The following is an 18,855-nucleotide window of genomic DNA, read 5'->3' as shown; positions in this document are numbered from 1 at the left end:
TAGGCTCAATTTCCTTCTGATTAATAGCGGAAAGCCAAAGTTAGAAAAATTAGAGCTATAAGACCTAAAAAAGGGACATTCAGGCTAGCTCTAGATACGGGAAGAACCCTTGTGATATAGAGACAGAATGAGTATTGATGGGTAGATCCTTAAGATGAGGCTAGAGTCCAGAATGTAAGCTAAAAGACTCGACCAAAGATAGAACAAGAAGGGTCTAAGACAACAAAGAACAAAGGTTGAGCCTATCCGAATCAGTGCCTCAGATTCTTGTCAGCACTGTTCAGTTAAGCATGCTCGGGCAAGAGTAGCCCGATGATAGGTAGCCTCTGGGAAGTAAGGTAAGAGAGTGTAAAAGCCAGAAACTTTAGCCATTTTTGGCAAGAATGTGCTAAGACCAGTAGAAATAGAGGATAAAGTTAAGAAAATTGTTAAGTTATTTAGTGTCCTGAGTAGTATTGTTTCAGACCAAGACCCAAATTTACTTTGGAGTTTTGGAGGTCTTTACCAAAAGAAATGGACACTACTCTTAGATTCAGTTCAGCTTACCATCCACAGACGGATAGGCAGATAGAGAGAATGACTAAGACACTATAGAATATGCCACGTGCTTGTGCACTCGATTTCGACAATAACTGGGATACGCATATGCCATTAGCTGAATTCACTTAAGATAATAGTTTTCATTCAAATATCCAAATGGTGCCATACGAAGCACTTTATGGGAGGAAGTGTAGATCTCCCTTATGCTGGACAAAGCTCAGTGAAAGAAGTATTTATGGTCCTGATATAGTGGATCAGACTCCCAATTAAATTAAAGCTATTCAGTAAAGACTCCTAATGGTTCAAAGTAGACAAAAGAGTTACGTGGATACTAGAAGGAGACCGTTAGAGTTTGAGGTTGGTGATCATCTTTTTTTTTTAAGTGTCACTAAATTTAGGAGTTGGTTGATCCCTAAAAACTAAGAAGTTAAGTTTGAAGTACGTTAGACTGTTTCAAATTTTGTTCAAGACTGGACCAGCAGCTTATAAGTTGGCCCTTTTCCTAAACTCGAGTTAAATTCATGATGTCTTCCGTGTCTCCCAATTAAAGAAGTACCACCCATACTCGACACATGTCAAAAGCTATGATGACATTGTGGACTGAGACAACCTATCTTTTGAGACGGACCATAGTGAATCATTGATCGAATGGCCAAATAACTGAGGAACAAGTAGATTTCACTGGTTAAAGTGGTTTGGAATGGTCTTTCCCCTGAAGAAGCTACTTAGGAGATGGAGACTAAAATGAAGAAAAAGTATCTCGAACTTTTCTATAAAGATACACTTTAAATTTCGAGGACAAAATTTATTTGGTTGGGAGAAATGTCACATCCAGTGATATGACAAGTAGGAATAAGAGTATTCCTAAATAATTAAGGGTAAAAAATGATAAGGAGAAATAGAAGAATTTTGTTGAAAAATAATTATTATGATTTTTCGAGTCAATTGTTAAAATTTGACTAATTAAGAAAAAATATTTTCAACTCTTAGAACATTAAGAAAAAATAAGGATAATATTCCTTGAGAATTATATAAAGTTATATAATTGGTTTTATGACCAAAGTACCCTTAGAAAAATTGCAAAGGAATTTAAGAATGATTTAGGCTAATTTAAGGCCTTTTATTTGGACAATTCTAAATAAATATTTGGAAGGAGAATAAAATCCCAAGAAAATTTCTATGGTGTTCTAAGGAATTATAAGAGATTATGGGATTAAAAAGAGACCCTCAAATATCCATGATTTTTTCTAATTCTTTTGCCAAGTGGAAAAATCAATAATGAGAAGGAAAATGGTTTTCCTTTTTATATAATTAATGAGAATTCAAGTTTGAGCTAAAGAGGAAATTTTGGGAAAAGAAAAATGAGAAGAATACTTTATGAATCTAACAAAAAATAATTACAAAGGACAGAGTACTGTAATTATAGAAAAGAAATTAACTCTAGAGTAAAAGTGCACCGATAAAGTGAAGATTAGAGTCTTGTACTTTACTTGGCCCACAAGTTGCCACTTGTCAAGCCTTTATTAGAGAGTAATTAAAGTTTCCAAGTGTCAAGACTTGAATGGAGAGGATTTTGACATTGGAAATTAATTACTTTTGCATTTAAGTTAATTAAGAGAGAGATTCAACACTAATTAAGGAGTTGACACTTGGCATAGCATTAATGTTCGTAGTTGAGATATTTTGGCTATTAAGAGAGTAATTCGTCCCCCATTTTCAGACCTAATGGTTCTACCAAGAGAAGAAGAGAATGAAAAAGAGAGAGCTTGAAGTTAAAACAAGGAGAAAGTAACCATCTTGGATCAAGTAAGCTTGGAGTTAAGGTTAATAGTTGATTCTATGTTGTTTCTTGCTTGATTCTCTTGAGTTTGATGGTCAAAAATTCTGCTTTTCCCTCTTTTGGTTGCTGGATGAAATGAACAATGGTTAGGGGAGGGGAGTTTTATTGTTAAACCTAGTTAGAACACCTCAAATCATGGTTGTTTCAAGTGGTTTAAGTTGTTGTTTGGAAGTTTTTCATGGTTGGTTCTCTAGGGGTATGATTCGGCCACTTTAAGAACCATGATCTAGGATAAGATTTTCAATGTTTTGATTCTTTCATTTTGTTTAAAATGGAAAATGTTGTAGGATAAACCTAAAGGACAAGTGTTGGAAGCTTTAGAATCAAAGTTGTGATTTTTGGAAAAACCTAGACCCTATTCAGCCAACCTTGGTTCTTAAGGAAGGAAGCTTCTTTTCCTAAATCCAAGTGCATATTTGGAATCTACATGAAAAATTATATAGGAATAAAACAAGAAAGAATTTTTAGGGTTTAAGGAATCAAAGCTCAAATTTAAAGAACAAAGATTAAAGCTTTCAAGGCTAAGGAGTTACTTGAGTTTTGTTGTTGATTTTTATATGGTTTGGTTAGTAATCTTGCTACCTGATGCAACCCTATTGCTAGACTGTCAAATAAAACTAAGCTAAATACAATATAGTAGTACTAACCTAGATGTCGATCTCTTAAGGAGCCTATGGATGTCTTGGTAATCTATCACAAATATCAAATTAACCAAGTATGATGTATGAAGTGTTTGTATAACTAGTGACTAAATTGATCCTAAAGTAAAACTAATTGTAATTTTTGTATTTAATGAATGAAGTGAATGTAATGTATGAAGTATCCTTGATAGTCAAGTCTACCAATCATCCTAGTTCCTCTCTTGGTTTAGTTCAGTTCCTTTATTAGACTCGGTTTGTGAAGATCTTCTACAAATAACAAATTCAATGAGCTAGAATCCTAACTCATCAAACTCACCTAAATGCCTAATATGGATTATGTTCTGGATGAGAGCCTTTTGTTGTTCGCCTTGGGGTTCTCAATCAAAAATAAATCCAAGCTATGCAGAGTATAGTGCAAACTCAGGTCGTTTCACTTTTAGGAGCCTATATTAATTATCTAAGCTAGACTAAATGCCATACAATGCAATGAAATGGGGTTTTGGGTTTTTAAGATTTAAATGAATGGTGCCTAAACTAAATGCAATGAAAACAAACCTAAGATACTATATTTTTGGTGTTTTAAGATAATAATGATGGAATGGAAATGAATGATAGGAAATCTCTTGAAATGGTTTTGATGGCAATCATAGTTCACTTAAGATATTGGGAGTTTCACAAATCCATTAGGTTTGCTTAATAACAACCTCAATAACTCATTGAGTCCAATGTTTAAATCAATGAACTTCATTAATGAAAACATTGTTAAGCTTCCCTAATGTGTAATTTGAGAATGATCATGCAATTGGCTGAATATAACCCATAATCAACTCAGTATCAAAACATGACCTTGCAAGATAGGAGAGAATTATGAGAGTTACAAAGAAGCATATATGTGACGACATATATTTAAGCATAAAATTCAACATCAACCAATCCAAACTACAAATGTAAATCATTAACCAATGATTACAGAATCAACCAAAGTGTCTTACTAAGAATTTACAAATCCTAGACCTAGGAAATCATAAATACATAGGTAGAAACTAAAGATTGAAAATGAAACTCTCCTTTGAAGCTTGGAAACTCATGCTACTCTACCATCTTCAAGAGTTGATAAACCCTAGTCCTCCATAGCTTCAAGAAAAGCTCCAACTAAAGTAAATCCGTTGGCCATGGCAGCTCGGAGTGAAAGGAAATGAGATGGAGTGAAGGAAAGATGAAAGAAATGGATGGGGAGGAAGATGGAGGTGGAGAGGTAAGAAGATGAGAGAATAGAGGTGTTGGAGATGATCGAATGGAGTGATTGGTTGAAAATAGGGTTTATTAGGGTTTTAGGGGTCAATCTAGGTCAAATCGTATGAGTGGAGGGTCCATTTTTGTGTTCTAGATCCGAATATGACGTTAGTGATACGAGAGAGTTTACCGCGGCGAACTCAAAAGTTTGCCACGACAAACTATTCCAGAGAAGAATTTTAGTGAAATGTTGAGAGTTTGCCACGGCAAACTCAAAAGTTTGCCCCAGCGAACTATTCCAGAATGGCCACTGATGCACATTTTCAGACTTTTTGCCACAGCACAGCATTTTCTTGGAAACTCTCATGTTGTGTAATGCTTTGGTCTTCAATCTTGGCTCTAATTCTCAAGTGTCCTACAATAAAAAGCAACAATTTAAAGCATCAATTATCCTAGAAATCAATTGAATACAATTATTAACCAGTTATGACAATTTTACCCTAAAGAAGACACTAACTCAAAGTAAGGACTCTTAATCTAAATTAAGCACAATTATCATCAAAAGGAGCCAAAATCTATGATAAATCCCCTTAAAATGATATGAAATAACATAGAACAATTGGGTTCAATCAGTTCTGCAAAAGGTATTTTACTCTCTTAATTAACAATATTAGCACCCTAGCTAGTCAATCAAGAGAGATTCAAACACTTGAGAAGAAAGAATCAATATAACAGAAGGAAATATCAATTCAATTAATCAATTAAAGTGCAGAATACAATCCAAATCTCAGTCTCAATGTAAAATAACCAAATTACACCTCTTTACAATCACAAATCACAAATCTAAACCATAAAAACTACAATCTATGAATGTAAGGAGTGAAACTAAGATTAAGGTAGAAGAAACTCCAAATTGCAGCTCCAGGAACTTAGATTGGCTTCATTGAACACCAAGGAATGAAGATCTAGTGTCTCATGATTGAAATCACAGCTTCACCAAGCTCTGCAACTTCTATGGCCATAACAGCAATGATTTGAAGGGAAATGGAGAAGAATAATGGGTGGAGATGGAAGAATTGGGGTAGAAATAGTGGATTGATGATGGAGAATGAAAGGGAAGTGAAGAGAGACAAAGTGGGAGGGTTCTGGATGGAGAAAATGAAGCCAAAATGGAAGAAATCGTGGACATTACGAACTGGTGCGTGTTCTGGAATTTAAATATGGAAATTTCGAGTTAGTCATGACTAATTAATATGTTGGTCATGACTAAATTAAAAATGACACCGTATGGATAAGTGACAGTGTTTTGTTCGTGATGAGCATTAGTCGCGGTGAATTTGGTCAAGGCGAATGTAGACAAACCCTTCTTCCAATGTTCCTTTGATCCTCTAATCACCTACAATATTCAAATTAAGCTTATAGTCATTGATTCTCGGGTATGTGGGATACATAGGAGTCGATGAATGAAGTAAACTCAGAAATTAACATATAAAAGCACACAGTTGAACCTGATACCCCTTATGCACAATAACCTCTATCTTAACCCGAAATAACACAATTAAAGACCAAAAAAGCATAAGTTTGGACTGGGAAACATATATAAAATATGAGACTTATCACTATCCTTTTTATAGATTGTTATGTTAGGATTTGATATTTGTGGAGGAGAGGAAGAAGATCAAAGAACCAAAGAGTTATTGGAGCAAGGTAGTGGGATTTAATTAACTACTAATATTAACCTTGTATTGTTTACTATGGCATGAATGCTTGCTATCATGTGGTTGAACTATGATGATTGTGATGTAGTTGCTCCTTGCATTTGTTGCCATGGCCTTGCATGTTAAGGTTGCCTATTTATAAGAAGATTAGTTCTCCTATTGTAGCTAAGATTTGTAATGCTTTAATGATGATGCATGTTGATGTTGTGATTGATTATTCTTGCTACTAGGATTTCATTAAAATCTCACCCTCCCAAAATAATCCAACATTTTAGGGCCTGAATCTTCCAAAGGGGAGCTGCAAATTCATGAATAAATGTGGTAGTGAACCATGGGAAACAATTATAGTTTGGTTATATATAAGTATGCATGTTTGGTGTTGTAACCCTAGCTAAACCGTTACCTTGGAGCAGCATTTTGATTGAGCTCCTAAACAAATTTTACCACTAAATTTGGCATGCTTAAAGATCATGTCTTGCGCTTCAATTTGATTGGTAGCACATTAAAATGGACAGCTGTGCGATTTTCGGTGAATTTTCAAAGTTAAGGCTCAAAATCTGGAAAAAGGATTTTTACCAAAATGACAATAGTGATTTCCACAAAAACCTGACACTTTTTGATATGGAACTGGTTCACAAGATTATTTTTCCTTGAAAGAGCATTCAAACAGTTTTTTGTAGAATTTTGAGCCACTCCATTTTGATTTTTCTAGATTAGGTTATGATTTTTCAAAATTGAACTAGAAATCTAAAACTTACCAAATAAACAGTGATTTTCTAAAAAGTAGCATCTTTAACGTGATTTTTAAGCCCAAGACCATCTAATGTGGTCTAAAATGGTTCTACTTGAACTCTAAGTCACTCTAGTAGTTAGGTGTAACAATATTGACTTCTAACTTTTGAGTTTCATTTCCAACTTTTCTAGAATTAATTTCACATACTATTTCTCTATAATTTTGCATGTAAAATTCATTTCTAATCTCAAAATAATTAGAATCTAACTGCTTCCCCATAAAACACACAAGGTTGAGAGGTTAAGGTTATAAGGTTCAAAACTTTCATTTCTGTTTTAGTTTTTCCAAACTTATTTCCTTACTTGTACCCTAACAATTTTTCATTTTAAACATATTGAAAGCGTTAAAATTATCAAAATCCAACCCTAACTCAACCCCATGTATGGCCAAAATTCACACAAAATTAGGAGAAGTTGGATTCCTTCAATTTTCATCATAAAACCACTTGATTAATCTTCTTTTCTACCCCTTAATCCTTAATCCAACTTCAAAGAATTTGGACAGTACCTTTTCTTAGGCTTTTAACTTCCAAAACTCATTAAAAACTATAACCATACCTTGTTTTGAAGCTTGATCTTGCATACTTCTCCTTGATCTTCTTCTTCTTCCCTTTTTCTTCATAAATTTCATGCTCCCTCTCCTTCTCTTGCTTAGTTGGCCAAAACTCATAACAAAATGACAAGAGAGGGGTATTTATAATGTGAGTCAAATTTACCTTATGGTAATCCTTCAAATTTATCATTTACCTTTACCATGGACACTTGTCTTGATCTTGCTCTAATCCCTTCATGATCTTGCCACCTAAACCCATTAGGTGTCCCTTTTATTCAATGAAAATGCCACCTCAAGGGACACATGACATGCCACCTATTAACATGTGATTTTTAATCACATTATTTTATTCCTCTTCCAACAACAATTCATATAATCCCTTCCATGTCCCCTCATCAATTTGGCAATAAGATAGGGAGAAAAAAAAAGAAAAATTCATATAAATGCAGCCCCTAGGTATTCCTTCACCCATCTTGCCATTATGCACCATATCGGGTACTTTTTCAAGTCCTGACTTACTCAATGACCCTTGGCCATATTCTGGTACCCATTTTTAACCACAATTAACCTCATATGGTATTATATAACATGTATAAAGAGGGAGTGATGCTCTTCCCTTTGTTCTTTCATTGAAACATTTAGTAATATTTATTTTAGAGTAACTTGACTGAATTCTTTATATCGATCCATAACTCCGAATGTCTATCTCTGGGTACCAAAGTCAAAAGTCCAGATGGTTTATTTTGACTTTTCCCAGATAGTGCATAATTAGGCTTTAAACTCTATTAAAGCCAATCTCTTTGCGTTCTAGGGATGAATTAGAAAAAAAACTTGCGATAATTTCTCACTTATTATTCCCCATGTTTTCCACTTATCTAAGCCCTTCTCATATTTTAAATAATTTAATTTTAGCTATCATTGATAATTAGCCAAAACCCTGGGAATTTCATCAATTTTCTTGAGGGGTACTTTTGACATTTTCAACCCCATACAGGCCTCAAAACCTCATTTCCCTTTTTTCTGAAAATTTTTAGAATTTTTAGGCATATTTTCCATCACTACCCTTTCCAGCTTGAAACCTTTCAAATTTACAATTAGGTCCCTACTCGAGTTTAGCCTTAAGAATTATCTTATTGAGGTTCCTAAAGCAACCTTTGACCCTTAATTATCTTACTTAAGTCCTTAAGATTTCATCATAGTCTCTGACTTGCCCATCTTGTGGTTTCAGAAAACTCTTACTTTGCGATTTAGTCCTTGGGAATCCCCCATTCTCCTAGGGTATTTCTGGAACTCCTGCCAAAAGAGTCTGGTAGCCTTCCCATTTTAGGTTGATTCTGGTACTTCTAGACTCAAAATTTGGGATGTTACAAAATGGAATATGGGACAAGGTTGTCCTATCCCAGTTTTTTTAAGAAAATTACTTATTAATAAATATTATTCAATTATTCAATTTTTTAACAATAACTTTTCATAGTGATTTTCAACTCGTAAGTTGCAATACTATCTCAACAAAATTTCCTTAATAAAATAATTCATAAAGCCATTATATAGTTTTTCTTTTATGGTAGTTCATTTTTATTTTAAGGTATAACCTTCCTAACAAGTGCATTTCCTAGGATTTGAACTTGTGTTTTCCTCCTTACAGGAGCAATATCACTTACCATATCAACCAATAGCTTATTGGTGGTAGTTCTCTTTTTATAGTGTTGTTTTTCCATCTTTTTTATTTTATATAATTGGGCTTTCTACATAATTTTTTTTTAGTGTTTTTATCTTCAGAAACCCAATAAAAAACAAATATTACAATATAGAAAAAAGATCCAGGCCCAAATTATATTGGTTTGTAAAAAAAAAAAAAACCAGGTAGAAATCCCATCTTGTCCTGGTCCTATCCTGTCTCGTGAGCAGGCCTACTAATGACTACGAATAATAAACACCAAAACAGAACAACAAACCAAATTGGAAACATGGAAAAGATAAGCAAAGAGCTCAAAGCAAAAATTGATGTACATTTTGGACCATGCATAGCTAGATAAATTTTTTTAGAAAAAATTAAAATACTACCTCCGATCCTTAATATAAGAGTTAGATGACTAATTTGAGGAGGTTAAAAAAAATTAGTGAAGCTAGTTATTTGTAGCAAATGTGTGTTGATTTTTTTAAAATACCCTCATTCAATCATGTACATTGAAACTAAACTTGTGTTTGAGAACATGTTATAAATTTAAGAGATAAGATGGATTGAAATCTTATATTTAGGACTATTAACTAGCTCTTATATATTTAAGACCAGAGGTAGTATTACATGAGAGTTAGATAACTAATTTGGATATAGTAAAAAAATTAGTTGAGTTAGTTCTTTATAATAAATATAAATTGATTTTTCTAAAATATCACATTTTATTATGTGTATTGGAACCATACTTTCATGAATATTCTTATATGCAATTAATAGAGATATTTTGTGAAAACAATTATATATTTAGGAAACAAAATTAAATTGAATTGACTTCTTATTATATTTATGATCAAAATAAACGTGTTGTCTAACTCTCATTTCTAGGACTGGGAGTAATGATTTAACCTAATTTTACTCTAAAAGATTTAATTATGGTATTAGACAAGTTGCCAGACAATATGATCATCCTTGATAATAATTTTATTTGTGAATAATTAATTGAATTATTTCATTCAATGAAAATAGTTTTGTATTAGATCATTTAAAAAAATAAATATTTTATATGTAAATGAGATTAATGAACAAAACTTATTGATTTATGATAATTGCAATAATGATGCTTGTGGGCCCTTAAAATGTTAATTTCATCGCCAAAAGTTGTTTGGAAGTAGTGAAGTGGGCGGTGGAAGCAAGCCATTTGACCCAAAAAAAGAAAAACTCAACTTTGAATATTTGTTGTCTCCACTCTCCGACCGCGTATTATTTAATTGTTTTAACATTATTATAATTTTATAAAATAGAGATTAGATGATTCTTCAACTTTGATGCAATATCTAGGTCAACAACGCTGGCCCAAAAAAAGAAAAATTTAGGTCAACAACGACGCTGCCTTTTCTTTTCACTTTCGCTTTTCCTTTTGAGGACAAAATATATTACAATACCCAAACGAGGCGAAAATTATTAACCTGCAGGTCCTAATAATTTATCTGAATCTCAGACCAAGTCCCTATATTTTATTTTGTCTGAATTGAGCCTTTATTATTTGATTAGTCATAGCCAATTTTTATAATTTCACTTTCAAATACTGAATGTATATACCTCTTTCAACAAGAATTCGATCATTAGTTGGTCACATTACGAGGAGTTAGTCTCTTATACTAGAGTCAACTCCTTTGATGTTTTTCTTTTATTTTCTTTCTACCAAAGTTTTTTGTATTGATTTACACTATGGCCCACTTTCAAGTGGGTTGAATGGTTTAACCCACCCCGTTTTTGGGAGGCTAATGGGCTGAATGAAGCATCCACTTTCCCACTTTTTTTGGAGTAAAAATGATAAAAAATTTTATAAGTGAATTCCATATTAAAATTAATTATAAATCTGTAGTCCTTCAATGTCATTTTTATAATTGAGTTTTTTTTAAAAAATTTTGCTAGGCTGAGTTTTTTAAATTTATAATTGTGTTATGTGCTAATTGTACAAGAGCATTTCATTCATTTATTTTTTAATCCATAAATTTATATTCTTCAATGTATCTCGTCTTCCACTATCCTTACGCGTTATTCTTCCTTAGCCGTATCAATTTAATAAACAATGTAGATTTACAGGAATATATAATATTCACAAGTCACAAATAGTACACATAAAAAGGGCATAAAAAATAGGTACAAATAAAAAAGAAAGGATAATTGTTTGCATAACTAGAGTAGAAAGAAAAGAAAATTACTAATGATTTGCTTTAAGAAAAGTGAGTGAAAGATAATAACTCAAGCAATATATTCTTTTGCTCTTGTAACATCATAAGTTTTATCGGGTTTTAATAGCCTCTTTTTGGTTAATTTTGAGGATAGATTAGTGATTTAATATTGATCTTGGTGTTTGGGTTAGAATTGAGGTATGTTGGAGGAATAGGTGAACAGCTCAGGATATGTTCACCGCGGCGAACCGGGAGTTTCAGGGGGAAGTGTCCTTTCGGGAAGGTTTGGCCGCGGTGAAGTCATAGGAACACTGCGGCGAAGTTGTTCAGGTGAGCGAGGTTTCCCTCTCGGGAAGGTCTCGCTGCGGCGAAGTTAGGGGTATGCCGCGGCGAAGGTTTTTTGGACGAGCGAGAGTTTCCTCTCAGGAAGCTTTCGCCATGGCGAAGTCAGGTTTTCAGGAGAATAATCCCTCTCGGGATTAGTTCGCCGCGGCGAAAGGTGTCGAATCTATATAGTCGCGAGAGGGTCTGGTTCTGCGAAAATTAGAAAATCTGAAGGAGGAGAGAGAAGCTCTACTAGGGTTTCGGTGTTGTGGCTTGGGAAAGGTGTTTCTAAGGATCCATTACCTCAAGTAAGTGAGTTTAACCTCTAATCTACTTTCTTTTTTGGAATTTCTGAGGATTTATGGTGAAACCCTAGAGTTTTCTAGGTTGTTATGGAATTGAGGTTTTTGACCGATTATTTTGAGTTTAATTGATTGCTTTGGATTAGTCTAAGTATTTAATCGGTGTAGTTTTCTTGGATTTGAAGAACTTTGAGTTTTTGAAATTAGGGTTTATGGAAACGGGAGGTTTGTGATTGAGGATGATAATGTGGAGGTTGATTTTGAGTTTTGTGATTTGGGTAATGTTAAGGAGGGTTAAATTGGATGTTTAATCGGTTTAGAATGTTGTTAAGACTTCTATTGTTCAAATGGGATGTTTGGGGTGTTGAATTCCTATATTGGGTCCTTGAGATTTGAATTCTAAATTGATATTTGGAGAGGAATTAAGGTTTTAATGGATTTTTGACCTTGAAGTATTGCCTTGGTGGTTAAACCCTTTTGAGTTGGGTAGAGTTTTGATTGGAGATAGGAATTTTGTGTCCCCAATTGTTGTTTTGGCCACATTATTAGTTGAAAGCTAATATATGGTGGTTGTGTGTTTGTGTGCTTGTGTAGACCGGTTGTGAGCCTTGTTGGTGCACGGGGCCGTATTTTTGGTTTGTTATTCCTTGCTCAGGCAAGAGGTAACCACTTTCCAATCCTTTGTACATGCTTTTGTGGTATTGTGAGTGAATTTATGTTTTGTGCTCCGAGTAACAACTGTGTTCAAAGTGTATGTTGTATATTAAAAAAAAAAGAAAAACCGTCTTGTGGGGTTTCAATTGATATTGAATGAATTTGGAACTTGTGAAAGATAGGCCACTGAAAGAAGTTAATTGTGAAGTGATTATTTACTCTTAATTACGGATTGAGCATGATGCATGAATTGAAAATTGGTGAGAGTTTTGATTGTTATTACCACGTGGTAAGGCCTCCATTAATGCATGATGGTTGGCTCTTTACGTCCCCCATAGTGAGGGATAGGCCTTTTGGCTCCTTACGTCTCCCATAGTGAGGGATATGGTTGATTGGATTGCATCATTGCACTTGCATGACTTGCTGTGGCTATCATTTATCATATTAGTTGTGAACTGCCCCACTTGACACCTCACGAGCACCTATTTAGTAGTACCTTGAATTGGAAAGATTGGTTACTGGGACGTTGTCTCACCCCGTGGTTTACAATGTTTTCAGGTGAAGGTTCCGGACGTGTGCCATCGGAAGAGATGCAGAGGCTTGAGCTTGGTTAGCTTTAGGCCTCTAGCCCTTGTATATGTATGGCTAGTATATATTGCCACATTTAGGATCCCTTTTGAAATATTTTGATTACCCGGCCTTGTTGTAAACTGGAGAGAATGTTATCTCCTTATTTTGGTTGGCCGGAGGCCATTTCTAGTGTCTTATGAAACTCTGATTTATTTTGTTGGAAACCATTTGGATGGGCTGATGTGATGTCTGTTGTTACCCAGGCCAGAGGCTCAGAGGCCCAGTGGATATTAATGAATGATTTTTAGTTGCATGGAACGGAGTTTGGGTTTGACCCGAGTTTGAATGTTAATTTCTAAAAATATGCAAAGTTCTTTCTACTATGGTAGTTTATTTTAACAGCTTTCCTTTTCTACCATAGTAGTGATTTTATGACGAGTTTATAATGTTTTGGGGTAAAGGGTTTTACAGCTCTAATGTTAGTGAGTTTAAGGGTCAATAGTTCCTAATTCCTTCAAAAAAAAATTTTAACCGATTAGCCTTTGTAATGTCATCTATAAGCTCTTTGCAGAGGTTTTGTACAATAGGCTCAAGCTGAAACGCTCTACCTTTAACCCCTCAGAGTACATATTCGTAAGGGTTATGATTCAAGCAGATCACGACACAAGCCTGTGGATTTAAAATTTCAACATAATTACTCGTGTTACTATTCACTGTTTAAGTTCCAGATTACAGGCCAAACTTCAAAAATTCATAACTAATTCCATAAAAATCGTATTGAGGTGTTCTAAAATTCTACAGAAAGCTATTTCAATGCTCTTTAAGGGAAAAATATCCAATTGGACTTAGTCTTACCCAATTCGTATAGTTTAATCAATAAATGTTATTGTTTATTTCATAAAATCTGGAACTTTCAGATTTTGTGGGTCAATTTTGAAAATTCGTATCTCCTTGTGTACACATCCAATTAAGATGATCTACCTCTCATTTTAAATCTTGGGATGTGTACTATAATTTTACCAAATATCATGGCTTAACTCATTTGTTTGATAGGTCAAACTGGAGCTAGAAACTCACTGTCCCAGGACCTACGTTTTAACCCTTAACTACTCTTTACTTTAATTCTTTTTATTTCTTTGACATACATAACTTGGGCTTACTCTTTTCCATCCATTCTCATACATTTCTATTCATGTCATAAATATTATAATTAAATACATGGCATCATTGGCATCCATAACATAGTTTACAAAATAGGAGAATTATACATTCATCAACAGTCTCATCCATTAACAAGAATAATTCTCCACTTACTTCTCCTTGCTTCTCATGCCATTATTGCCCATCATTGATTAGCCTAAATGGTTGGTTAGGGAGGGGGGATTCAAGAAAATCTTAGTAGCAAACATTACCACATACATGCACAAGATGGATGCTAGTGTACGGTATGTAGTTTTTCATAAACTTAAGTTAATTAGTGACATGCCATCATGCTTTATGCTTGGTATAAAAATGCATGGCCATGGGAACATATTAGAGAAAGCATTTCCAGCAACAATCAATATGTCACAACATCATTCAAACAACAAATACAAACCAACACATGAGCATATCACATCAAGCACATAAAGGGTAAGTTCACTATCTTGCACCTCAAGCTTTTCTCTTGCTTTTCTTTTGATTCCCTTGACTTCCTGTCACATCCAGTAATATGACAATTAGAAATAAGGATATTCGTAAATATTCAAGGGCCAAAAAAGATAAGGAGGAATAGAAGATTTATGGTGGAAAATAATTATTATAATTTTCCAAGTCGATTATGAAAAGTTTGACTAATTAAGAAAAATTGGTCAAGAATATATATGAAAAAAATATTTCCAAGCCTCAGAAAATTAAGAAAAAATAAGAAAAATGTTCCTTGAGAATTATATAAGGTTATATAATTGGTTTTATGACCAAATTATCCTTAGAGAAATTACAAAGGAATTTAAGGACGATTTAAGCTAGTTTAAGGCCTTTTATTTGGAAAATTCCAAATAAATATTGAGAAGGAGAATAAAATTTCAAGAAAATTCTTATGATACCCAGGAAATTATAAGAGATTATGGAATTAAAAGAAGACCCTCAAGTATCCAAGATTTTTCCTAATTCTATTGAAAAGTGGAAAAATCAATAAAGAAAAGGAAATGAGTTTTCCTTTTTAGTTAATTATTGTGAAACTAATTTTGAGACAAAGAGGGCAATTTGAAAAGATAGAAATGAGCAAAATGAATTATGGATTTGATAAAAAATAATTACAGAGGCCAGAGTACTGTAATTATAGAAAAGAAATTAAACTCAGAGTAAAAGTGCATCGATAAAGTAGAGACTAGAGTCTTGCACTTTACTTGGCCCACAAGTTGCCACTTGTCAAGCCTCTATTAGAGAGTAATTAAAGCTTTCCAAGTGTCAAGCATTAAGTGGAGAGGATCTTGACTTTGAAATTTAATTACATTATGATTTACTTAATTAAGAGAGAAGTTTCAAGACTAAGTAGGAAGGTGACACTTGGCTTTTCATTTATGATAGTGGTTGGTATATTTTGGTGCACTAATTGAGTTCTTCCTCCCCCTAAAATCAGATGTGGGTTTCACCTAAGGCAAGAAGAGAGGGAAAAAAGAGAGAGCTTGAGGTGAAAACAAGGAAGAATCAACCATTTCGAATCAAGAAAGCTTAGAGTTAAGGTTAGTAGTTGATTCTATGTTATTCCTTGCTTGATTCTCTTGAGTTTTATGGTTGAAATTTCTAGTTTCCCCTTTTTCTTAAGCTAGCCAAAATGTTTATTGAATGGGGAGGGAAGTTTTGGTGTTCATACTTGCTAGAACACCTCAAAATATGATAAATCCTAGTGGTTACAAGAGGTTGTAGGTTGATTTTGAAGTGTTTTCTTTGTTATGTTGCATGAGAACCATTTTGGCCAAAGCAAGAACTGGACCCTAGGATGAGTTTATCAATGTTTTAATGCTTCCATTGTGTTCAAAATAGAAAATGGTGTAGGATAAACCTAAAGAACAAAGGTTAGAAGCATTGAAGCTAAACTTGTAATTTTTAGAAAATGAACCATAATGGTTTGGCCAAGATGAAACTAAAAGAGGAAGTTTTATTTTCTTAAATCTAAGTAGATATTTGGAATCTACATGAAAAATCATGTAGGAATGAGTCAAGAGGAAATTTTTAGGATTTATGGAAACCAAACTCTAAAATTTAAAGAACCAAGGTGGAAGCTTTAAGGGACAAAGGTTGTCCTTGAGTTATGTTGTTGACTTTTATGTGAAATGGTTGATGATTTTTGCTGCCATTTTTGTGGATTTTCATGTTAGGGTTTGGCATTTATTGAAGCAAAAAAGAAGAACAAGAAAATCATAAAGCATTGGATCAAGGTAGTAAGATTTAATTGACCTTAATATTGAGTGTTGCATTGATTGCTATGCAATTTTATGTGCTATTATGTGGTTGAGCTAAATAATAATGATGATGATGATTGTGTAGCTATACTCCTTGCTTTATGTACCTTGGCTATTTCATATTATAGTGCTACATGTATGAGGTAAAATAGTTCACTATTAATAGCAAAAGGTTGGAATGCTTGTAATTAATGCATGTTGATGTTTTGGTTGATTGATCTTGCTACTGGGATTTCATTAAAATCTCATCCCCCATGTGTAACCTAATATTTTAGGGACTAAATCACCAAAAGGGAGGCTACAAATCCAAGGATAAATATGGTGAGGAACCATGAAGAAACATTTATATTTGGTTTTGTATAAGTATGTATGGTTGGTGTTGTAATCCCTAAGCAGGATGCCAAATTAGAGCCACGTTTTATTAAGTTCCTGAATGAATTTTTGTATGAAATTTGGTATGATTAAAGCTCACATCTTGAGATTTAAATCAATAGGCAAAATATTAAAAATAGCCAACTATACAATTTTGAATGATTTTTCAAAGTTAAGGTTCAGAATCTGGAAAAAGGGTTTTTGCCAAATGGACAGAGGTGACTTTCACAAAAACCTGACACTTTTTCAAATGGAATTGGTTCACAAGATTATTTTTTCTTGAAAGAGAATTCAAAGGGACTTTTATATAATTTTGAACCACTCTATTTTGATTTTTCTATATTAATTTATGAATTTTTGAAGTTGGGACAGAAAATCGGATTTTTACTTGATAAACAGTAAAAATCTGAAAATCAGCATTTTTCATAGATTTTTGAGCCCAAGACCATCCAATGTGGTCGAAAATGGTTTTAATTAAACCCTAAGTGGATCCAATAATAAGCTGTGACATTTTTGGTATAAGACCGGAGGTTCTGACATAGGATAGAACGCTCTGCTTAGATAATATGTCAATTAAAAGGAAAATTGATATATTGTGCAAGAGAATACTACTGTCTATTGATTGGATGGTTTGGTTATTATAATATAGGACAAAGTAGAATGGCTTGTTGTCGCCACAATAGTGACTCAGAGGGTTCAATTAACCAGAGGAGACCAGCAAAACCTTTCCCTTAATGGTTCGATGAGAATGAGGACTATAACCTTGTAGCATATTTCTACTATGATACCTTATGGGAGAGTAACCCTCCGCCTAACATAGCCATAGTTGCTTCCAATGATCCTTAGAGGATTGAGGTCATTAAAATATCTGATGATGATGGAGCTGGACCTAGTGAATTCAAACTACTTCCAATTATAAAAGAATTTCACACCATAGAGGACCTACCCAGGGATTTTAAGGAGAGGGGCTGGTACATTAAGACTGACGAGAATCAGAATGCCCATGTGTACCTGAGATATCTGGAGGATATCTGAAAGCTCTACTATTATGTGACTAGGGAAGATGCTACCCTATAAATGATAGATTGGATATGAGTATTGTTTAGAGTACTTCCTTAGACCCGGCTTTGGAAAAATGGTGTGAGAGACATTTGTAGTCACATGGATAGTGCTAGCTTCAATGATCTTATTGATGCCCTCAAGATGTTTGTAAGGAATACATTTCCTTGAGTTAGATGTAGAAGACTAGATCCTGATGACGACAGATATGCTCCCATTCGTACCATGATGGCAGAATGAGTTCTATCGTTTGGAGCAGACATTGGGATCTGATGTTGAGTTAATGGATCTAAAGCCTTGAGAACTTCACTATTTCCTATTTTGGGTAGTCAATTGGACTTTCATAGCACTGACATAGGACTTGTATTGTTACAGCTAACCGTAGTAAGTTAGTCTGACATGCTTGATTGCTATGTATATTCCTAAGATGGCTATGTATGTTGAACTACATTGCTGTGACTGATGATTGATGCTTGAATGATGTTTTGTGAATGCATATGTTCTTAAATGAAATCCAAGCATGATGTTTACTTCTTGTTCCTCGATTATGCTATCTGTTAAGTTAGTGCAATGGTCAGAACTCGAAGAAACCCTTCGCCAAAGAGACCCTCAGGACACGATGTAAGGGTCTATCTTGATCCAATATGATTAATTTTATAATGCTTAGAACTGCAATAAAAGGCTATTGAAGGGTTGAGGGCAGCACAAGCTAGCCAAGAACAAGAAAGAGACGCCGTAATAGTAGCAACGATAGTAGCGATAGTGGCTAACCTCGATAAGAGGTAGCCAGAAGAAGAAACCTTAGCAGCGTAAGCAGCAGAACATTTGCCTAGACCGGCAATGCCAGCAGTAGACCCAACATCATCAAGCAGTGGATGACTCACTTTTGCAAGACCAATCCGTCATCCTTCGATGGAATGTTTGATGTCCAAGCAGTAGGG

Source organism: Neltuma alba, unplaced genomic scaffold (assembly GCF_004799145.2).
Source record: "Neltuma alba isolate B1F8T4 unplaced genomic scaffold, ASM479914v2 tig00010457_pilon, whole genome shotgun sequence".
In the NCBI taxonomy this organism is placed as follows: domain Eukaryota; kingdom Viridiplantae; phylum Streptophyta; class Magnoliopsida; order Fabales; family Fabaceae; genus Neltuma; species Neltuma alba.
This window is presented reverse-complemented; position numbering follows the sequence as displayed.